The sequence below is a fragment of the Pongo abelii genome, chromosome 8 (assembly GCF_028885655.2).
Source record: "Pongo abelii isolate AG06213 chromosome 8, NHGRI_mPonAbe1-v2.0_pri, whole genome shotgun sequence".
In the NCBI taxonomy this organism is placed as follows: Eukaryota; Metazoa; Chordata; class Mammalia; order Primates; family Hominidae; genus Pongo; species Pongo abelii.
Window position 1 is genome coordinate 20,205,386 of NC_071993.2, and position 24,641 is coordinate 20,230,026.

The 24,641-nt window shown below is 37.5% G+C and overlaps 1 protein-coding gene across 2 annotated transcripts in view; it reads left to right on the forward strand.

Moving 5' to 3' along the window:
- Positions 1-24,641, forward strand: part of PLXDC2 (plexin domain containing 2) — a 474,652-nt gene that overhangs the window by 306,249 nt on the left and 143,762 nt on the right. The gene's annotated exons all lie outside the window — the stretch shown is intronic.

Below are 24,641 nucleotides of genomic sequence, written 5' to 3' on the forward strand. Positions count from 1 at the left end.
GGAATACATTATATCTGTGAAAATAAATGCATTTTTGAAAATCTCAGTCAAGATGAAATTAACCAAGATAGTGAAAGGTATTTGCATCTGGGTCAACAAAGTGAAAAAGACCACGGCTGAAATGCTTTTAGACTAAGTAAGCTGGATGCTTCCTGGATTTTATTGCGGTTCAGATTTAAAGATACTCGATATATGTTTTGTATTGATGTATAAAATCAATGTACTTTAGCATGCCATCTTTTTCTCTCTGTCTCTGTCTCTATATATGTAGCTACATATATACATATGTGTCTATATAATAATCATATGTCTGTATATACATGCATCCATATATGCCTACACACACACACACACACACACACAGACACACACCCCTTTATAAAAACAAAGCCAAATGTGGTATAAATTCCTTCTTTTCTCAAATAGGGTGAGTTTTTCTTTCAGTTTGCAGTGTCTTATGTGTTCAAATCATAGGGCATATTGAAAGCACAAAGAGTGAATTGCAATATGAATATGCAACCAGGTCAATGCTCTTTTGTTATGGTTATTTTGGGCCTCTCACAGACTATAGTATCTCATGGCTCCTGGGCTGGGGGAGAGAAGGAGGAGTATATAGCAAACACAACTGCAATCGAGGACAGATTATGAACTAGTAAAGTACCCAAAGTTTTCATGTCAAGGCATAGACCTAATTCTTAAATGCCACATTCTGGCCAGAACCAAGGGACCAATAGGACATTTCAGGAGTACTGATAGGAGCGGAAGTGGACAAAAGTGAATTGTTTTTCTAAATCCATAGTGTAGATCTTCTTTAATCCAAAGCCAGTCCCAGGAAACTTTCTTCAAGAAATGGGGTCATGATCAGCTCTTATGTAGAATGTTGGGTAATTTTAAGGAAATTACAGAAACTTTAGACAGGGAAGAAAGGCAAAGAAGAGAAACTAAACATTTAATGATAAACTACCATATTCCAGGGACAGGATTATACTAGGTTTCTTTCGTTATTTATCTCATATAATTCTCACAGAGGCTATTAGTATTTCCATTTTGAAGCCAGGGAACCGAATATCAGAGCATTTAAATAATTTATTTGTAACAATGCAATTATTAAATGGCAGGGCCAGAATTTACATTGAAGCCTTTTTTTTTTTTTTTAATTCCAAAAGCAAATTCTGACCCTGTGTATCTTTTCCAATAGAAACTCTTTGGGAATTAAATATTGCTGGAAGATAAATTAATCTCCTGGGAGAGGTGATTTAGGAGAATGTGTCAATAATAAATATGCTCGTGAGAAAACCATGAACCTGAGGGTAGAGGCATGCAGGAGAGTATATGAGAATAGAGAAAACAATCAAGTAATGAACATGTAAGAGACATGTGCTGAGTTGAAGGGAAAGGGTGACGCATTCTGAAGTAGTAATTTTCATGCGCGTCCCTGTGAAGAGACCACCAAACAGGCTTTGTGTGAGCAACATGGCTGTTTATTTCACCTGGGTGCAGGCAGGCTGAGTCCGAAAAGAGAGTCAGCGAAGAGAGATGGGGTGGGGCCATTTTATAGGATTTGGGTAGGTAAAGGAAAAGGGGTTGTTCTCTGGCGGGCAGGAGTGGGGGTCACAAGGTACGCAGTGGGGGAGCTTTTGAGCCAGGATGAGCCAGGAAAAGGAATTTCACAAGACAATGTCATCAGTTAAGGCAGGAACAGGCCATTTTCACTTCTTTTGTGGTGGAATGCCATCAGTTAAGGCAGGAACCCGCTATCTGGATGTGTACCTGCAGGTCACAGGGGATATGATGGCTTAGTTTGGGCTCAGAGGCCTGACATTCCTGTCTTCTTATATTAATAAGAAAAATAAAATGAAATAGTGGTAAAGTGTTGGGACAGCGAAAATTTTGGGGGATGGTATGGAGAGATAATGGGCGATGTTTCTCATGGCTGCTTCGAGTGGGATTAGGGGCGGCGTGGGAACATAGAGTGGGATAGATTAAGCTGAAGGAAGAGTTTGTGGTAAGGGGTGATATTGTGGGGTTGTTAGAAGGAACATTTGTAATTTAGAATTATTGGTGATGGCCTGGATACAGTTTTGTATGAATTGAAAAACTAAATGGAATAAGAGAAGGAGAAAAACAGGTATAAAAGGTCTAAGAATTGGGACGACTCAGGACATCTGATTAGAGAGTGCCTAAGGAGATTCAGCATAGTCCTGCCAGCAAAGATTATTTATTTACTTCAAGAGTTAAGAGTGACAGTTTGGGGATAGCACCAGGAGATATCAGCTATGATGGCTTGGAGAAACAGTGTAAACCGGCAGTGTAAACAAGAGCAGGGCATGTACGAGTAGTTGAGAATGGTGAATAGGAGTATGACTAGACAGAAGATAGTAGGGATGACAAGTTTTTTAGGGGCACAGTCTAAGTTGGTCTGGTGTCTGGAATGAGACTGGGGCCTAATAAACAGGAGCGTCTATACAGGAGCTCAAATGGGCTGTATCTTGTAGTATTCTGAGGACAGGTCTGACTTCTGAGAAGGGAAAGTCATAAAAGTCCAGTCCTTTTTAAGTTGGTGGCTGAGCTTGGTGGGGTGTGTTTTTAAAAGACCTTTAGTCCATTCTACTTTTCCTGAAGACAGAGGACCGTAAGGGATATAAAGGTTTCACTGAATACTAGGAGCCTGAAAAACTGCTTGGCTGATTTCACTAATAAAGGCTGGTCTGTTTTCAGACTGTATAGAGGTGGGAAGGCTAAACTGAGGAATTATGTCTGACAGAAGGGAAGAAATGACTGCGGTGGCCTTCTCAGACCCTGTAGGAAAGGACTCCACCTATCCAGTGAAAGTGTCTACCTAGACTAAGAGGTATTTTAGTTATCTGACTCGGGGCATGTTGAGTAAAGCTAATTTGCCAGTCTTGGGTGGGGGCAAATCGTCGAGCTTGATGTGTAGGGAAGGGAGGGGGCCTGAATAATCTCTGAGGAGTAGTAGAATAGCAGATGGAACACTGAGAAGTTATTTCCTTGAGATTAGATTTCCACAATGGAAAGGAAATGAGAGGTTCTAAGAGGCGGGCTAGTGGCTTGTACTATAGCATAGCCTGCCTTTGCTGATGTGTGGCGATTAGGCCTGATGGAACTGCCATCAATAAATCAAGCGTGATCAGGGTGAGGAACAGGAAAGAAGGAAATATGGGGAAATGGGGTGAATGTCAGATGGATCAGAGAGATACAGTCATGGGGGTCAGGTGTGGTATCAGGAATAATGTGGGAGGCCAGATTGAAGTCTGGGCCAGGAACAATGGTAATTGTGGAACTTAACAAAGAGTGAGTACAGCTGAAGGAGCTGGGGAGCAGAAAGTATATGCGTCAGGTATGAGGAAGAAAATAGGTTTTGGAAGTTATGAGAAATGTAGAGAGTGAGTTGAGCATAGTTTGTGATTTTGAGGGCCTCTAAAAGTATTAAAATAGCGGCAGCCACTGCACGCAGACATGAGGGCTAGACTAAAACAGTTAAGGTCAAGTTGTTTGCACAGAAAGGCTACAGGGTGCGGTCCTGGCTCTTGTGTAAGAATTCTGACCACACTAACCATGCCTAGGAAGGAAAGGAGTTGTTCTTTTGTAAGGGATTGAGGTTTGGGAGATTAATCAGACACGATCAGCAGGGAAAGCACGTGTGTTTTTAAGAGAATTATGCCGAGATAGGTAACAGATGAGGATGAAATTTGGGCTTGACTGAAGTAATGGGGACTGTCTGTGAAGCCTTGAGGCACTACAGCCCAGGTAATTTGCTGAGCCTAATGGGTGTCAGGGTCAGTCCAAGTGAAAGCGAAGAGAGGCGGGGATGACGGGTGCAAAGGAATAGTAAAGAAAGCAGGTTTGAGATCCAGAACAGAATAATGGATTGTGGAGGGAGGTATTGAGGATAGGAGAGTGTATGAGTTTGGCACCATGGGGTGGATAGACAAAGCAATTTGGTTGATAAGGCATAGATCCTGAACTAACTTGAAAGGCTTGTCTGGTTTTAGGACAGGTAAAATGGGGGAATTGTAAAGAGAGTTTATAGGCTTTAAAAGGCCTTGCTGTAGTAGGCGAGTGATAACAGGCTTTAATCCTTTCAAAGCATGCTGTGGGATGGGATATTGGCGTTGATCGGGGTAAGGGTGATTAGGTTTTAATGAGATGGTAACGGGTGCATGATCGGTCGCCAAGGAGGGAGTAGAGGTATCTTATACTTGTGGGTTAAGGTGGGGGAATACAAGAGGAGGACGCAAAGGAGGCTTTGGATTGGGAAGAAGGGCAGCAGTGAGATGTAGCTGTAATCCAGGAATAGTCAGGGAAGCAGATAATTTAGTTAAACTGTCTCAGCCTAATAAGGGAACTGGGCAGGTGGGGATAACTAAAAGGAGTGCTTAAAAGAGTATTGTCTAAGTTAGCACCAGAGTTGGGGAGTTTTAAGAGGTTTAGAAGCCTGGCCGTCAATACGCAGAACAGTTACGGAAGCAAGGGAAACAGGCCCTTGAAAATAAGGTAATGTGGAGTGAGTAGCCTCCATATTGATTAAGAAGGGGACAGACTTACCCTCCACTGTGAGAGTTACCCGAAGCTCGGCATCCGTGATGGTCTAGGGGGCTTCCCAGGCAATTGGGCAGCATCAGTCTTCAGCTGCTAAGCCAAGAAGATCTGGGAAGGAGTCAGAGAGCCTTGGGCCAGAGTTCCAGGGGCTCTGGGAGTGGCTGCCAGGTGAGTTGGACAGTCCGATTTCCAGTGGGGTCCCACACAGATGGGACGCGGCTTAGGAGGAATCCTGGGCTGCAGGCATTCCTTGGCCTGGTGGCCAGATTTCTGGCACTTGTAGCGAGCTCCTGGGGGAGGAGGTTCTGGAGGAATGCCTGGCCGCTGCGGTTCAGGTGTTTGGAAGTTCTTGTGTGCTGGAGATGTGGCTGGGGTTTGTCTCACAGTGGAGGCAAGGAATTGCAACTTTTTTGTATTGTTGTACACCTTGAAGGTGAGGTTAATTAAATCCTGTTATGGGGTTTGAGGGCTGGAATTTAATTTTTGGAGTTTTATTTAATGTCGGGAGCAGACTGGGTAACAAAATGTATTTTGAGAATAAGACGGCCTTTGACTTTTTAGGGTCTAAGGCTGTAAAATGTCTCAGGGTTGCTGCCAAATGAGTCATGAACTGGGCTGGGTTTTTATATTTGATGAGAAAGAGCCTAAATGCTATCTGATTTGGGATAAAGAAAAAGGAGCATTAACCTTGACTATGCCTTTAGCTCCAGCCACCTTTTTAAGAGTAAATTGCTGGGCAGGTGGGGGAGGGCTAGTCACGGAAAGAAACTGTAAGCCGGACCGGGTGTGAGGAGGGGAGGTGATAAAAGGATTATAGGGTGGAGGAGTGGAGGCTGAGGAAGAATTGGGACCTAGCTTGGCCTGGGGAGGAGCAGCCTGGGGAGGAGGGGAGTGGTCAGATGGGTCTGTAGAAAAGGAAGATTAGAAAGACTCAGTGACACTTGGGGTTGGGACTGAGAGGACAGGTGGGAGGGAAAGAAGGAAGATTTGGGATGAGTTGCATTGGGAACAGAGACTAGAGAGGGACCGATGTGTAAAAGAATGCCTGGACGTCAGGCATCTCAGACCATTTGCCCATTTTACGACAAGAATTATTTAGATCTTGTAGGATGGAAAAACTGAAAGTGCCGTTTTCTGGCTATTTGGAACTACTGTCGAGTTTGTATTGGGGTCAAGCGGCATTGCAGAAGAAAATAAGATGCTTAGATTTTAGGTCAGATGAGAGTTGAAGAGGTTTTAAGTTCTTAAGAACACAGGCTAAGGGAGAAGAAGGAGGAATGGAGGGTGGAAGGTTGCCTATAGTGAAGGAGGCAAGCCCAGAGAAAGGAGAGAGTAGAGACACGGAGGGAAGGGGTTTGGGGGTTCTTACTCTCCAGAAAAGCAGGAAAGGGGTCGGGGCACAGAGATACGAGGTCAGGTCATGGAAATAAGGGATTGGGGCACAGATATATGAGAGGTTGGGGCATGGAAATAAGGGATTGGGGCACAGAGATATAAGAGGTTGGGGCACAGAAATAAGGGATCGGGGCGCAGAGATATAAGAGGTTGGGGCGTGGAAATAAGGGATCGGTGCGCAGAGATAAAAGGGATTAGCATACTCTCCCCTCCCCTAGAAAAGCGGGACTTGCCACTAAGGGTGAATGAGAAGGGGTTGGGGGTTTCTTGCACCCCAGAAAGGCGGAAAAGGTGTAGAGACATGGAGAGAAGGGGTTGGGGTACTTGCCCCTCCCACAGAAAAGCGGGACTTGCCGCTAAGGGTGAAGGACCAAGGCAGGCGTCCAAGCGTGGTCTGACACCTCTGAAACGTGGGTGACTAATCAGAGAGGTGTCCCTGCAATGATTAAACACCAAGGGAAGGCTGCCTTCCCTAGTCCGTGACCAGCACTGGAGTTTTGGGTCCATGGTTAAAACGTGTCTCCTTTGTCTCTACCAGAAAATGAAAGGAATTGAAATTAAGAGAAGAGAGAGATTGAAGAGTGGAAAGGAGAAAGTGGTTGAGGGACAGTGAGAGAGGTTGGAGAAGAGAGTAAGAAGAGGTTGCTTACCCGATTTAAAATTGGTGAGATGTTCCTTGGGCTGGTCGGTCTGAGGACCTGAGGTCGTAGGTAGATCTTTCTCATGGAGCAAAGAACAGGAGGACAGGGGATTGATCTCCCAAGGGAGGTCCCCTGATCCGAGTCATGGCACCAAATTTCATGCGCGTCCGTGTGAAGAGACCACCAAACAGGCTTTGTGTGAGCAACATGGCTGTTTATTTCACCTGGGTGCAGGTGGGCTGAGTCCAAAAAGAGAGTCAGCAAAGGGAGATAGGGGTAGGGCCATTTTATAGGATTTGGGTAGGTAAAGGAAAAAGGGGGTTGTTCTCTGGTGGGCACGAGTGGGGATCACAAGGTACTCAGTGGGGGAGCTTTTGAGCCAGGATGAGCCAGGAGAAGGAATTTCACAAGACAATGTCATCAGTTAAGGCAGGAACAGGCCATTTTCACTTCTTTTGTGGTGGAATGTCATCAGTTAAGGCAGGAACCAGCAATCTGGATGTGTACGTGCAGGTCACAGGGGATATGATGGCTTAGCTTGGGCTCAGAGGCCTGACATTAATGACCTTTGGTTTAGAAAGCTATGAGAGGGTAATATAGTAGCAGACTACCATGGAAACCAACAACAACTTGCAGTTTCTTAATGGTTTATAACTATTGCAATTGGCATTTGGATAGGACAACTCTTCATTGAGCAGAAATACAAAACATTTAACAGCTACATCCCCCAGCTTGATCCCAGTAATGTCCCCCAGACATTGTGACAATCAACCCCCTACCCATACACCTATTTCCTAATATCCACTGGCACTTGAGAGGAAGAGTATTAGGGAAGTGGTACTACCACCTTGCAGTGGGACTCTAAGAAAATGTTGTAGAGATCTTGACTTAACTTACTAACAACTCCATATCCGAAAAGTCAAATGAAGCACCTAAGGAAAATTGAAATGAATCCTATGAGCCTGGTCCTTGCCGAGCAAACACAACTGGATGGTGTATTTGAAGTGATGTAGAAGTGATTGAAAGCTTGAGCAAAATCCAACCTGTTTGTAGTCTAGGATGAAGGGCTGGATAGAGAGATGGTATACCATCACCTTGGGGGACCAGACTACTAAAGCATCTGAGAAAATGTAGGCACGATCACAACACTGAGATTGCAAAAGGGCACATGTCTCAATAAGGGTGGAAATATCACAGAGGTTTGAGCCTGACCGTAGGAATGCAAAGATCAAGAGCAAAGAGAGGAATCAATGCAGCTATAGAGAGAGCCTCTATAGAGCTCTAATTTTAAAAGGATGTCAGAGTTCAGTGCAATGCTCCTTACATTTGTGTTGATTCGAGCAATTGCAGCTGCATTTATGTTGTCTTTTTTTTAAACTGATTAATGTACACAGCAGTGTTATTTAAAGGGATTAGTTTTAGCCTCATTTTGTAGAGGAAATTGCAACTCAGTGAGAGTAAGTGATGACATGAGGTCATACAGCTTGTAAGACAGAAAGGAGAACTCAAATGTGAGCCTCTCCACTACATTTTTACTCCTTGCAGGGAGAAATGAACATATATATATATATATAAATATATATATATATAAAAATAAAATATTTATAATATATATTTTATATGCACTATACATACACACAACCTATTATACAAACACTACATATATACACACATACATTTGTACATTTGTGTATACATATATACACATATATTTAATAGTATACACAGAGACTATATAAAAAACATAAATATATATGTTTTATATATAATATATATTATATGGTATATATAACATATATATCATATATGATATATAATACATATATTGTATATATAACATTATATATGTTATATATACATATATAACATATACATGTTATATATACATATTTAACACACATATACATGTTATATATACATATATAACACACATATACATATGTTATATATACATATATAACATACATATGTTATACATACATATATAACATACATATGTTATACATATATAACATGTTATATACATATATATGTATAGAACATATGTATACGTATGTTATATATGTATATATGTATAGAACATACATATACATATGTTATATATACATATATATAAAACACTAGGTTGGATATATAAGGATATGACATTAGCTTGAATCTATAAGATAAGTGCTAAGGCAATTAAAACCCAAACCATCTAAAGAAATTATTGGGATTCATTAGGTATTTGGGTGGAAAAAATAGAGAGGGAAGGAATAGACTCTTGATTTGGGACTGTTGGTACAATGCAGATGGCTGTCTTTGAGAAAGCAAAGCTCTTCTACTCCTTTTGAGCTTTTTTCCTGTCTAAATGAATGGGATTTATCTTGCCATGAAAAGGGAAAGACAATGAAGAGATTGTCAGCACATTCAGGATATTTCATGGTCTGATTTGGATGGATTCTGGTAAAATTCAGAGATGAGATCTCTGTCTTTCCTAGAAATGTGTAAACAATCATGGAAAACAAAAACATTTCCAGAAGAATGAGAGTTGGGAAAGTGTAATTATTTCAAAATTGTACAATAAAATTTGTTTTGTAAACCACAGGCTGGATTTTGGGCAAGGATCTGAAAGGGATATTCTCCTGCTATGTAATATTTTTACTTTAAATAGAACTGATTTTTAAAATAAGTCTTGATTTACTATAGAATATTCAACATGTACAATAAGGTATGATGATGTAGAAAGAAGGACTCCTATCCAAAGGCAGCCCCCTCTTTATATATGGGCATCTTCCTTCCAGGGCTGTTTCTGGACATTTTAAAAATGGATTTCAAATGATAGTTTTTAAGTCCTTAGAAAAGAAACAGACAAAATGGGGTGTAGTCGAACATGTCTGTAGTCCCAGCTACTAGGAAGGCTGAGGCAGGAGAATGGCTTGCACCCAGGAGTTCAACTCCAGCCTAGGCAACTTAGCAAGACCCCATCTCTTAAAGAAAAGGAAGGGAAAAAGGAAAAAGACTGTTATCTTTATTAGTTTGGGGGGCATTATGGTTGAAGTGAAAGGCAGAACAATGCATGAGCTTCCCTCTCTAGAGCAGAACAGAACCAGGATGGAAGCCCTGCTGGTAATGTAGAGCTGTTCTAGATAGTATCTATCCCAAATGGGTTATATAATAAGCTCTGGTCAACCTAGACAGAAATTCCAGGGGGAACCAACACTCACAAACATGGAAGCGGAATAACTGTATTCTAGAAAGGCTGCCTGCAGGGAGCATGGTCAAAGGTATTAGGTGGACTCAAGACAGACGCTTTGCAAACACAGGGCAGTCTACCCAAAGACCAAGCAGACCTCATGTCCTGGGGACAATCTCTCACCTATAATTTGGCTGCAGCATGTGACTCTAGCATTTGACAACAGGATCTCCATATCTTTAGTCTAGGAGTGTAAATAATTCAAAGCAACCCTCTCTTTGTCCCCCATGTAGGAGTAAGACTTTTTATTTTCTTGAGGTATTGACTTTTTTTCAGCTTCACTGAGATATAATTGGCAAATGCAATTTGTTTATATTTAAGATGCACAATATAGTGTTTTGATATACATATACATTGTGAAAGGATTACCACTATAAGCTTAATTAATTTATCCATCACCTCACATAGTTACTTTTTTTGGTCAGAACACATAAGATCTATTCTTTTAGCAAATTTCAAGTATGCAATGCAATATTATTAACAATAGTTGTCTATGCTATATGTGAGATCTCCAGAACTTTATTATTCTGAAAAACTGAAAGCTTATACCCTTTAGCCAATGTCTCCCTGTTTACCCTATCCCCCCGCTTCTAGCAGCCACCATTCTACTCTCTGATTCTATGAGTCTAACTTTTTTGACTCTACATATAGTACTTGACTTTCTGGGACCGGCTTATTGCACATAACATAATTTCTTCCAAGTTCATCCATGTTGACACAAATGACTTCCTTCTCTTTAAAGGCTGAATAGTATTCCATTTTGTACCTATACCACATTTTCTTAATTTATTCATCCACTGATGAACACTTAGGTTGATCCTATGTCTTGGCCATTGTGAACAATGCTGCAATGAATAGAAGTTCTGATATCCCTTCCACATATTGATTTCACTTCCTCCGGATATATACTCAGAAGTGGAATTGCTGGATCATATAGTAGTTCCACTTTTAATTTTGTGGAAATCCTCTGTGTTATTTCCATAATGACTATACTAATTTACATTTCCACCAACAATGTATAAGAGATCTCCTTTCTCCACCTCCTTGTCAACACTTGTTATCTTTCATGTTGCTCATAATAGTCATCCCAAAATGTATGATATTTTATTCTGGTTTTTATTTGCGTTTCCTTAATGATTAGTGGTGCTGAGCATTTTTTATGTACCTATTGGGTATTTCTGTGTTTTCATTTGAGAAATGTCTGTTCAAGTCATTTGTCCATTGTTTAATTGGGTTGTTTTCTTGCTATTGAGCTGAGTTCTTTATATATTTTGAATAATGACCCCTTAGCAGATACGTAATTTGCAAATGTCTTCTCCCATTCTGTAGGTTGTCTTGACTCTGTTGATTGTTTTCTTTAAAGGCTTTTCAGTTTCATGAAATCTCATTTGTCCATTTGTGTTTTGTTTTAGGGGTCATCCCATATGTACATATATACATATATGTATATATATACATATATGTACATATACATATATACACATATGTGTATATATGTATATATGTGTATATATACATATATGTGTATATATATACATATATGTGTGTATATATGTGTATATATATATACACACACATATACACATATATATGTGTGTATATATATGTGTATATATGTGTGTGTATATATACACGTATATATATATATATATATACACATATATATATATGTATATGGATGCCTCCAGCTTTGTTCTTCTTGCTCAAGATAGCTTTGGCAGTTACAGGCCTTTTGTGGTTCCATATGAATTTCATGATTTTTTTTTCTATTTCTTTGAAAATGCCATTGGGATTTTGATAAGAATTGCATTTAATATGTAGATTGCTTTGGATCACATGGAAAGTTTAATATTTTTAATTTTTAATTAAAATTAATTTTTAATTTAAAATTTAATATGTATATGTATATATGTATATATGTATGTATATATACACATATATACATATGTATATATGTATATATCTGTATATATGTATATATACAGATATATACGTGTGTGTGTGTATATATATATATATGTAGCCCAGATCAATGTCAGGAAACATTTTCCCTGTGTTTTCTTCTAATAGTTTTGCAGTTTCTGGTCTCACATTTAAGTCTTTAATCTACTTTGAGTTGATTTTTGCATATGGTGTGAAATAATGCTCCAGTTTTATTTTTCTACTTGAAGATATCTAGTTTTCTAACATTGTTTATTAAAGAGACTACCTTTTCAGCCATTGTGTTCTTGTCACAGTTGTTGAAAATCAATGACCATAAACGCTTAGGTTTAGGGCTGGGCTGTCTATTCTGTTCCTTTGGTCTGTTGACTGTTTTCATTCCAGAACCATTTTGTTTTGATTTCTGTAGCTTTGTAGTAGATTTTGAAATCAGGTAGTGTGATGCCTCCAGCTTTGTTCTTCTTGCTCAAGATAGCTTTGGCAGTTACAGGCCTTTTGTGGTTCCATATGAATTTCATGATTTTTTTTTCTATTTCTTTGAAAATGCCGTTGGGATTTTTATAAGAATTGCATTTAATATGTAGATTGCTTTGGATCACATGGAAAGTTTAATATTTTTAATTTTTAATTCTTCTAATCTATGATCACAGGATATCATTCCTTTTATTTGTGATTTCTTTAATTTTCTTTCACCAGTGCTTCAGTTTACAGATCTTTTATCTCTTTGGATAAAATTATTTCTAAATATTTTAAATTTTGATGCTGTCATATGTGAGAGTGTTAATTTCTATTTTGGATAGTTCATTGTTAGTGTATAGAAACACAACTGATTTTTGCATGTTTATTGTGTATCTTGTACTTTCACTGAATTTGTTTATTAATGCTAACAGGTTTTTGGAGGAGTTTTAAGGGTTTTGTATGTAGAGCATTATGTCATCTGCAAAGAAAATTTTATTTCTTCCTTTCTGGTTTGTCTTTTATTTCTTTTTTCTTGATTAATTGCCCTCGCTAGAACTTGTAATATTATATTGAATAGAAGTGGCAAGGATGAGAATCCTTATCTTGTTACTAATTCCGAGAAGCTTTTAGCTTTTTATCATTGAGTGTGATACTATATGTGGACTTGTCATACATATTCTTTATTATCTTAAGTTATATTCCATCTATACCTAATTTGTTGAGAGTTTTTATAATGAAAGGATGTTAAATTTTGTCAAATGCTTTTTTGCCTATATTGAGATGATCATATAATTTTTAATCTTCATTCTATTAATGTGGTATATCACATTTATTGATTTGTGTATGTTAAAACAAGGATAAAACCTATGTGATCATGGGGAGTGATCCTTTTAATGTGCTGTTGAATTAGATTTTCTATTATTTTGGTAAGGATTTCTGCATCTACATTCATCAGGGATATTGACCTGTAGTTTTCTTTTATTGTAATGTTTTCGTCTGACTTTGGTATCCAGGTAATGCTGGCCATGAGAAAAGAGTTTGCAAGTGTTTCTTTCTCTTCCATTTTTTTTGGAAGATTTTGAGTAGCATTGGTGTTAAATATCCTTTAAATGTTTGGTAGAATTTACCCCAGTAAAGCCATGAGGTCCTGAGCATCTCTTTGTTTGGAGGTTTTTGATTAATGATTAAGTCTCTTTACTTGTTATTTGTTTTTTCAGATTTTCTATTCTGTTTCTTGTTCTGGTTTATTTTATCCATATTTTGTATTCTATTTAGTGTTTCTATACTGTTCTTTTCAGATGTGGTAATATGTATGTTTCCAGAAATTTATATACTGCTTCTAGGTTATCGAATTTGTTGGCATATAATTTTTATAGTAGTGTCTTCTGATATTTTATATTTATATGGTATCAATTGTAATCTCTTCTTTCACTTATAATTTTTTTTCTTTTTTGAGACAGGGTTTCACTCTTGTTGCCCAGGCTGGAGTGCAATGGTGCAATCTCAGTGCACTGCAACCTCCACCTCCTGGGTTCAAGCATTTCTCCTGTCTCAGCCTCCCGAGTAGCTGGAATTATGGGCACATGCCACCATGCCCAGTTAATTTTTGTATTTTTAATAGAGACAGGGTTTTATCATATTGGTCAGGCTGGTCTTGAACTCCTGACCTCAGCCTCCCAAAGTGCTGGGATTACAGGCTTGAGCCACTGCACCCGGCCACTTATAATTTTATTATTCTATTTTTTCTTAGTTTAACTAAAAGTTACTGTTTTGTTTATTTTTCAAAAAAAAAATCCCAGCTCCTAGTTTCATTAATCTTTTGTATTGTTTTTTCTATCCCTATATCATTCATATATATTCTGATCTTTTTTTATTTCCTTCCTTCTGCTAACTCTTTATTATATCCTTTCTTAAGCTTAGTTTGTTCTTTTTTCCTTGTTCCTTGAGGTGTCATATTAGGTTGCTTTTATGAAATCTTTCTTTTTTCTTAATGTAGGCATTTATTGCTATAAACATACCCCTTAGGACTGCTGTTGCTGCATCCCATAAAATTTGGAAAATTATATTTGCATTTTTGTTTGTCTCAAGATATCTTTTAAGATCACTATTGATTTCTTCTTTGACTCATTGGTTGTTCAGAACTATGTTATTTAATTTTCACATATTTGCAAATGTTTCCAATTTTCCTCCTCTTACTGATTTCTAATTTCATTTCATCGTGGTCTGAAAAGATACTTGATATGACTTAAATCTTCTTAAACCTGTGAAGACTTTTATTTGACCTAACATGTGGATCTATCCTAACAAATATTCCATGTGCATTTGTAAAGAATGTATATTCTGCTGCTGTTGGATAAAACATTCTGTATATCTCTGTTAAATTCATTTGGTCTTCAGTCTTGTTCATGTCTTCTGTATACTTATTGATTTTTTTTGTCTGGATGACCTATCCATTGCTGAAAGTGGCAATATTGAAGTCCTCTGCTCTTATTGTATTGGTGAACTATTTCTCCTTTTAGCTCTGTTAATATTTGCTTTATATATTTATGGTCTTAATATTGAGGGCGTAACTATTTACAATTTTATGTCCTTTTGATGAATTGATATCTTTATCATTGTCTCTTGTGGCAGTTTTTGATTTAACATCTCTTTTGTCTGATATAGTTATGGCTACTCCTGCTCTCTTTTGGTGCAATTTGCAGGGACTATCTTTTTCCATCCTTTCACTTTCAACATGTGAGTGCCATTAAAGCTAAAGTTAAGTCTTTTGTAAAGAACATATAGTTGGATCTTTAAAAAAAAAAAATCCATTCAACCACTCTATGTCTTTTGATTGAAGAATGTAATCCATACATTTAAAGTAATTATTTATAGGTAAAGACTTAATATTGCCATTTTGTTGTTTTCTATTTTATAGCCCTTTTCTTCTTTTCTTCCTCTCTTGTTGCTTTCTTTTTGATTTGATAATTTTTTGTTGTGATTTGCTTTAATTTCTTTATCTTTATGTCTACCACCAATTTTTCCTTTGTGGTTACCACTAAGCGTATATAAGACATCTTCAAGTCATAGCGTATGTTTTAAACTGATAATAATGTAACTTCCTCCACATACAAAAACTACACTTTAACTTGTCTTCTCATATTTTTTGTAAATGATTTCACAATTTTATCTTTTTTATTATGTATTCATTAATAAATTATTATAGCTATATTTCCAAAACCTTTGTCTTTTAACTTTTATACTAGAGTTAAAAGTGAGTTGTGGAGCACTATTGGAGTATAAGAGTAGCTGAGTGTGATTGCATTCTGACCTTTACAGTGAGTTTAATTCTTTCATATATTTTCATGTTGTTAGTTTCTATCATTTCATTTCAGCTTAAAGATTCTCTTTACCATTTCTTGTGAGGTAGTCCTAATGGTGATCAACTCCCTCGTCTTTTGTTTGTCTGGGAAATTCTGTCTCTCTTTTTCATTGTAAAAATCAACTTGGCTAGTTATAGTATTCTTGGTCATTGCTGGTTTGCTTTCAACACTTTGAATTTATTATTTTTCTCTCTTTTGCCCTACAAGGTTCCTGCTGAGAAACACCCTGATAGCCTTACAGACCTTCCCTTTTATGTCATGAGTAGATTTTTGTCTTGCTGCTCTCAAAATTCTCGCTGTGTCTTTGACTTCAGAGAATTTGTTAATAACATGTTTTTGTGATCATCTCTTTATGTCTAAACTACTTGGGATTCTTTGGGCTTCATGGATCTGGAAGTTCATTTCTCTCTCCAGATTTGGGAAGTTTTCTGTTATTGTTTATGCATAATAAGCTTTTGCCTTTTCTCTTTCTCTGCTTCTTCTGGAACTCCCATAATGAATATATTGGTTCACTTAATGATGTCTCATAATTCCTGTAGGCTTTCTTTACTCTTTTAAAAATTCTTTTGTTGTTGCTCCTCTTACCAGGTAATTTTAAATGCTCTGTCTTCAAGCTTGCTGATTCTTTCTCCTGCTTTAACAAGTCTGCTGTTGAACCTCTCTATGGAATTTTTCAGTTCAGTTAATGTTTTCTTCAGTTCCAGAATTTCTGTTTGGTTCTTTTTTTCATAGTTTCTATCTCTTTGTTAAACTTCTTGTTTTATTCATCTGTTGCTTTCCTGATATCAGTCAGTTTTGTACTTGTGTTCTCCGGTAGCTCACTGAGCTTCAAGATGATTGTTTTCAATTCTTTGTCAGGCAATTCATAGATCTCCGATTCTTTGAGGTCTGTTATGGGTGCTTTATTTGGTTATCTTGATGCTATCATGTTTCCTTCATTATCTGTGAGCCTTGTTACCTTGCATTGGTAATGTAATCTGCATTTGAAGAAGTAGGCACTTCTTTCAGTCTTTATATACTGATGTTGACAAAGAATGTCCTTCACCACTCAGTCCATCCAGAAATTCTGTGCTGGTGGCTGACAAAGTCTATGTTGAGGCTTACTTCTGGAGACTTTGGGCAGGCTGGCTAGATCAGCATTTGGGTGGGCCTACTGCCTGGTCCACAGGAGCTAACCTGGTGCCTGGGTCTGCAGATGCAGGCCTGGAGCCTCGATTAACTGGGCAATCCTAGTGTCTGGGTCTGTAAGACAGGCATGGATCCTGGGTCAATGAGTTTGGGCCTACATCTTGGGTCTATGGGAATCAACCTGGCACAATCGTTCACAGGCGCTTACATGAAGCCTAGGTCTGTGAAGGCCAAACTACTTGGTACTGGGTGCCACATCATTCATCCTGGAGCCTGGAGCCATGGGGGCCAGCCTGGAACCTACGATTGCAAGTGCTGGCCTGGTTTTGGGGTAGGCCTGGAGTCTGGAGTCACATGGGCCAACCTGGAGCTCAGGTCTCTATGGGCCTGCCTGAAGGGGTTTGCTGGGATGGGCCAGTGTTGGGATCTACACCAAAACTTGGTGCTGCTCACTTTACTCACCTGGAGGGTATATTTCTCTGCACTGGGTTGCATAGGCTTGGAGAAGACTTGATGTGGGTAATGTGAAATTTTCTTACCTATCTTCTTCAATGTATCTTTTCTTATTTCTCGGCTCCACTTAGGTGCTATAATCTCTCACCTGGATTTCTTAGTTCTTGTGAAGGTATTTTTGTCCATGGATGGTTGTATAAATTGATTTTCTGAGAGTGGAGAAGTACTGGAAACTCCTATTCTGCCATATTGCTGCCATTACTCTACCTGCAGGATTAAGGCTTTTGAAATATTACTTGGTTCTATTTTGATAGAAGAAATAAACTTGGTGGCCAGTTCAGTGTCTCCATGAAAAGCCAGGTACTTTGTGTATTATACAACTGCAAGAGTTGGCATGCGTAGTCTGCAGTCTAGATATGGTTCTGAATGAACCCATATCTAGAAATCCTAGATAATCAGAAGCATTTAGGGAGGTGGGGAGGGGAGCTGTTGACAGTGACCACTAGGAAGAATTAACATTAACGAAGAAGATGTTACATGAATTTCTTTGAGGAACAAGATGGAGGAAACAAGCACTGAAATCAACAATTTTGTTGTTAGTTCAAAATGAAAATTTAGGAAGAAGTTTCGGGCTTTTTGGTTTTTGATTTTTGGCTTTTGTTTGTCTGTTTGTTTTTTGTCTATCTTCCCCTCTTCATGTACACATTTCAGCTCCTGTTCCTTCTGGAGTTGGGGAGAGCCTCTTTATATGGTCAACACAAATTTTTATATTGGTAGTTTTATGAACATAATTTGCAGCTGATAACAGAGTTGTCACTTGTTACTTTTTTACCCCCAAGGAATGGTTTCATTGTGGTTTACAATCCCCAATGGTGCTAATAAAATTAAGGAGTCTATGACATGTGATATATGTTAACACATGTAAATATATTTTAACTTTGTATACAAAATCTATTTGATGTATTTTACCTTGACAGCTGGTTACAAGTATAAATATGGTAACTATTTGGTGATTGACAATATTATAGTTTGCTTCCTAAGAACTGATGAATATATTTTAATATAAAATCTCTTGATATATTTTAACTTGATAGCTGGATTGGAATTGTAAAGGGAAAGTATTTGGTGATTGACAATATTATAGTTTTCTGCCTAGGAACCAGTGATTAGTAAAGTCACATGAATTTCTGAATGCTTCTATCTCTTCCCTTCATTTTTTTTTAACCATCTAGTTTGCAAATACAAGCCAATATCCTCATAGTGAACTATGTGGTCTACTAGCACCAATTTTATTCAGAGGAAGTCTGTTACATAAAACCTGTCATTGTACTATAGCAGCTGGCAGACAGTTACGTTACCAAATAACTTACCACAACTTTTAATTTTCAAATTATCAATTGCTGCCACACATGGTTTTGTTTAAAAATCTGACAAGTATTTGTATTAAAGAAGGTAGTTTATAGTATATGAAATGTATCATGCCTTACAAAATAGAACTTGTGCAAAACATAATTTGAATTGTTCTGAGACCTCATCAAGTTGTTCAAGCAACTTGTCCACCACCAACTCTGAGCTATTGACAATAACTGCAAACCCGCAGTTAAATAATTCAATTCTTCATGAATAGAAGAAGTGGAATATATATAAGGTTAGTGAGAGATCACGATGAGGAAGTGGGTCTTCAAATCCTTATGGATAAAAGATCATAAATTTCAGATCTATTTGATTAATGTGTAGAGATAACAGTACATATGTCATAACAGAGATGACATATACCATTATCATTTGCACTCTGAAGACAGCATTTAACTACAAAGTGCTTGTTCCATCAGAATGTAAGGAGAAATATATCAAGCCAAGAACTTTGGACACTCAGGTTTTTGTTATCTATTATCCTGTAGTTAGGATCAATAATGTACCTTAACTCAAACAAGAATAAGGCAGATAGACACATGTCGTACATTTAGACCTGAAGCACAATTTTTAAAGTTATATAAATCTCCTAGCATAAGTCCAAGATTAACTTGTAAATACTTCATAGAAAAGGCCTCAAGGGGTAAAAATTTGAGCAAATATAAGTGATTCATTGGTTTTCTGCAAACTTGTAAGCATTTGTCTTATAGTATTGACTCTTTCAGCCATCACAACAACCCAATGATACTGACTCTGTTACACTCCCATTTAGCAGATTAGGTAACTGAGGTACACAGAGTTTAAGTAACTTAGTCACATCACTAGGAAATCATTTTATTCTACTAGGAAATGAATTATCTCATCGTGTGTGATTCCTATGTCAATTTATGTCTCATTTGAAGAAATGCAATAGAGGAATATAATATAAATCTATTTAAGAAATCTTCCAATTAAAATAACAGAGGCTTTGGTATTACAATAAAAGTAGCATGATTTGAGGTGGCCACCACCCTGCTCTAAGGCATAGGTGCTGGAATTTTCGCACAGACAGAACAGGTCTTTTCTTCCTTAACCTCCTTGTTTAAGTATAAAATCCAATGAGGGAGAGTATATAGCAGATCCTTGAATAAAGTTGTTCTGTTCAACATCATTCTTCAATGTTGATGAGAAAAGAAACGCAAAAAAACTGATTCCTGGCCAGGGCCACTGTCTGTGTGGAGTTCGCACGTTCTCCCCATGTCTGTGTAGGCTTTTTCTGGGTACTTCAGTTTCCTCCCACATTCCAAAGATGTGCACATCAGATTTACTGCATGTCGACATGGCCTCTGTGATTGAGTGTGGGTGTATGTGGGAATGTGCCCTAGGATGGGATGGCATCTGGTCCAGGGTTGGTACTTACCTCACTCCCTTAGCTGCCAGGAAAGGCTCAGTCCACCTGTGACCCAGAATCAAAATAACTGGATAAATAATTATCTTATCTGTTTTTATTAACCTTTCTTAAATGTATGTAGAGCTCAATTTTATTTAAATATTTAATATCAGAAGTGCTTTTGGAACACTTTATTTAGAAGTTTGGTGAGGTTTTGTATCCAGAAATATACCACAGGAGCTTAATTCTTACTGTTATCAATTAGCCGGTGCTGAAATTGGTTGCATTACATATTTTACCTTTAAGTCGCAGTTTCCAAGAACCTGGAGATGTTAAGTGAGGACTTACTGGATAATTGTGGAAACTGTCATCCGGTGGCAATTTTAACTTGTTTATGGGGATTGTCAGCATTCCTACAGAGTGATTGCCTTAGAAATGACCTCAAGAGAAGTAAAAATAATACTGCCTAACTTTCTGTCTTCTAATATACCTGTTGTGAGGCTGGACACATAATGACTGCAAAAATATATTGTAAAGAGTCCGTAACATTTGGAATCACAAGACCTATACTAGCCATGTGGCTTTAGGCAAATTACCCAGCCTTATTAAATACTTCATTTAATAAATTGAAATAATACTAATTGTACCATTATTCTTTTTAAAGTTAGTGCAAGAATACAATAAAGAAAATACATGAAGGTTGTGTGCAGTGGCTCACACCTGTAATCCTAGCACTTTGGGAAGCCAAGGTGGGTGGATCACTTGAGACCAGAGTTCAAGAACAGCCTGGCCAATGTGGTGAAACTATGTCTCTACTAAAAATACTAAAATTAGCTAGGCATGGTGGTGCACACCTGTAATCCCAGCCACTCGGGAGGCTGAGACAGGAGGATCACTTGAGCCTGGGAGGCGGAGTTTGCAGTGAGCCAAGATTGTGCCACTGCACTCCAGCGTGGGTGACAGAGCAAGACTCTGTCTCAGAAGAAAAAAAAAAAGAAAAAAGAAAATAATATAATAAGCGAGGGCCTATATAGATACTGGTTAATTTCACCATTATCAGAATAATATTTCAGATTAGTAAATACATAGTTATGGTTAATAAATCTATAATGATTGAATGGGATTTATGCATGACAAGATCTACAATGATAGAAAATCCCAAATGACTCGATGAGGCTTACAGATGTAAAAACAGATTATTCACATGACTAAAGACCACCTACGGAAAGCAGCCCAAGGAAAGCTTTCAAGGTACAAGAACAAAGCTGTTGATTACAACTGATCTCAGAATTTGACTCTGGTTTTACTAGTTGTTAAGGCAAAAGGGAGTGGCCATGTATTCGCTATTATTTGAGCTTCAAAGAACAAAATATGTTTGCTTCTCTTACTTGATTCTTTTAAATGAGGGTATCTTTCTCAGTCCCAAATTATCTGCATAAATGACCACTTTTCTGCAAAGGCAGATGAGCAGATGAGTGCTATTTATAGTAGAATCACATAGAAAGCAAAGGAGACATTGTATGATTAGCTCTTCAAATGGCTACAAAGATGTGTAAATAAAATAGTTAAAACATATACCTGAAGGATTATAAATCGTTCTACTATAAAGACACGTGCACACATATGTTTATTGCAGCACTGTTTACAATAGCAAAGACTTGGAACCAACCCAAATGCCCATCAATGATAGGCTGGCTAAAGAAAATGTGGCACATAAACCCCATGGAATACTATGCAGCCATAAAAAAGGATGAGTTAACGTCCTTTGCAGGGACGTGGATGAAGCTGGAAACCATCATTCTCAGCAAACTAACACAGGAACAGAAAACCAAACACTGCATGTTCTCATTCATAAGTGGGAGTTGAATAATGAGAACACATGGACACAGGGAGGGGAACATCACACACGGGGGCCAGTCAGGGGGTTGGGGGCTTGGGGAGGGATAGCATTAGGAGAAGTACCTAATGTAGATGACGCATTGATGGGTGCAGCAAACCACCATGGCACGTGTATACCTATGTAACAAACCTGCATGTTCTGCACAAGTATCCCAGAACTTGAAGTATAATAATAAAAATGGCCAGGTGCGGTGGCTCACACCTGTAATCCCAGCACTTTGGGAGGCCAAGGCAGGCAGATCATGAGGTCAGGAGATCAAGACCATCCTGGCTAACACGGTGAAACCCCCTCTCTACTAAAAATACCAAAAATTAGCCAGGCGTGGTGGAGGGCGCCTGTAGTCTCAGCTACTCGGGAGGCTGAAGCAGGAGAATGGCTGAACCCGGGAGGCGGAGCTTGCAATGAGCAGAGATCACGCCACTGCACTCCAGCCTGGGTGACAGAGCGAGACTCCGTCTCAAAAAAATAAAAATATAAATAAATAAATGAACAAACAAACAAACATATTGCTTAAATTACCCCAAAACATGAAGGACCAGAAAAATAACATGTATATATATATAACATATATATATATGTAAAATATCTATCTATCTATCTATCTATCTATCTATCTATCTATCTATCTATCTATCTAATCTTTAGCTGGGAAGGCCCAGAACAGCCAAAGAAAAGAAGTAAATGTCTAATGGGGTGTTGGTATCTATGAGTACCTTTAAAGCTTTGGAGTTTTGTTGCATTAATTTGCATAACTCTTTCTTATTTAACACCTAATTACATTGCCCTGAAAGCTTGTAAGGTTTCTCTCCACTCGATTATTAACCACTTCTGAAGTGATATTTTTAAAATCTGGAAAATTAAGGAGAACTAGGTAAAGCCTATCATTAGATGGGCTTCACCAAGAAGTTAAGAATTTTATTTCTTGGTCATTAGAAACTGACGTGAGATATTGATATAATTAACTTTAAGTATTGCCAAGAAAAACAAACAATATTCCCTGAATTAGTAAAATTAAACTCATTTTGCAGAGTAGTAGGGTTTTTTTTCCTTCTTGGGGTTTTTATTTTTTTTTCATATTAATTCTTTGTGGTGGTGGTACTAATAGTGGTGGTAGTAATAGTAGTGCCAGACATGCTAGTAATTGTGGTAGCAGTTTCTTGTTCACTGTGGCTGTAGCAACCATAATACTCCTAGTAACATAACTTATTTTAATATTCTAGTAATAAAATAATTAAAAACCGTATCTATGGCTTTTACATGTTAACAAATTCTTCTATATTTCTATTTAGTTCTTTGGAAACCATTTGAAATTTCACGTTTGACATTTCATAAATTGTAGATTTGGGAAACATTTTCCTGATCAAAAGAAATAACAGTTAATGGTTTCTGTGATTTGAAAACTGGGTTATTGAGAGTGGGAGCAGTTTCTTGGCAAATCTATGTAGAAACATTGAGGGGAAAGTATATATATCTTATTTATTTAAATACTAACAGTAAGTTTGAAGTGTCTGAAATCATCAGTGCTCTTGTATTTTGCAACAGTGTATTTCTAGGGATTGCTGCTGTTCTTCTTACAAAGTTGTCTTGGAGAATGGATTTTGTATTTATTTAAAATTATCTTCCTTCCTTGAATAACTGCCCTCCATCCTCCAAGTTAAGCAGTTTCTTCTATTTGTACTTGGAGAATATAAAGAAGAAAAATAACCTACTTGGAGCTATTTTCTCTGAAATAACACTTTTCAGAGTCTAATTCAAACATTTCTCTTAAGAGATGGTATCTATAGAATTTTTGTATTCATTTTAATGATAAATTATAAATGCATGCTGGTGAGGATAGGAGAAAAAATAGAGACCCTGGAAAACAGTTACTCTTCATGTTTTTAATGTTAAGGATGTGATATTGCACTTTGAATATTAGGAGTATGACTCTGAAAATCTAGAAGGAAATATAATAAAAGCAATGACCATATCACCATAATATGTTTAATACACTTGAGCTATGTGAAATTACAAATGTACGAAATTCTGCTTAAAGCATCAGGTATTTATTTTGACAGATAGTGCTTGGCAAATAAGAAACAAGGAGTCATATAAGAAACAAAAAGTCAGGATGATAAAAGTACACATTGAAGATTTTTCCAGTTAAAAATTTTTTAAGATGAATAGCTAGAGTTCAATTATGCTTTTGATGAAAAGTTAAAAGGTAGTCAAAGGAAAGAAGATATTGCCAAAAAGAGAGAAATTAATTTCTAAGTAAATAACTACAGGTTTAATTCTGCAATAACTTACCTAGACATTACAATTTGGAATCTGAAACAATGAAGACCGCAATCTGCCAATGAAATATTTATTCAGACCATAAAATGAGTGATCGAGGTTTAACATTTTTTGAGCTTTAAATATTATTATCTTATTAATTCTTGTGAAATTAGAGAAATGATTTATGTTAGTGTCGGGTATCTAATTAACTCATGACTGCCCAAACATTACAACTGCATTGTCACAAATAATTTGCCTTGCATTTTATTTGTGTGTGTGCATTTGCATATGTAATCTCAATTGTGTATTTCTTAGATTAATATTAAAATTAGTTAGCAATCCCTGAGCTGGCTCCCCTTTCAGGCAGCTAAAGACCTTGAAGGCAAGAAGCCAGCACAGGATTAACAATTTGTCATGGATAATCCACAAAGTAAATAAACCTAGTGTGAATAATTGAAAGTGGGTTAGACTTGTAACATAGGAGCTATTGAAAGTTAATTCAAAGCCAAAGTTCTCCATAATAAAT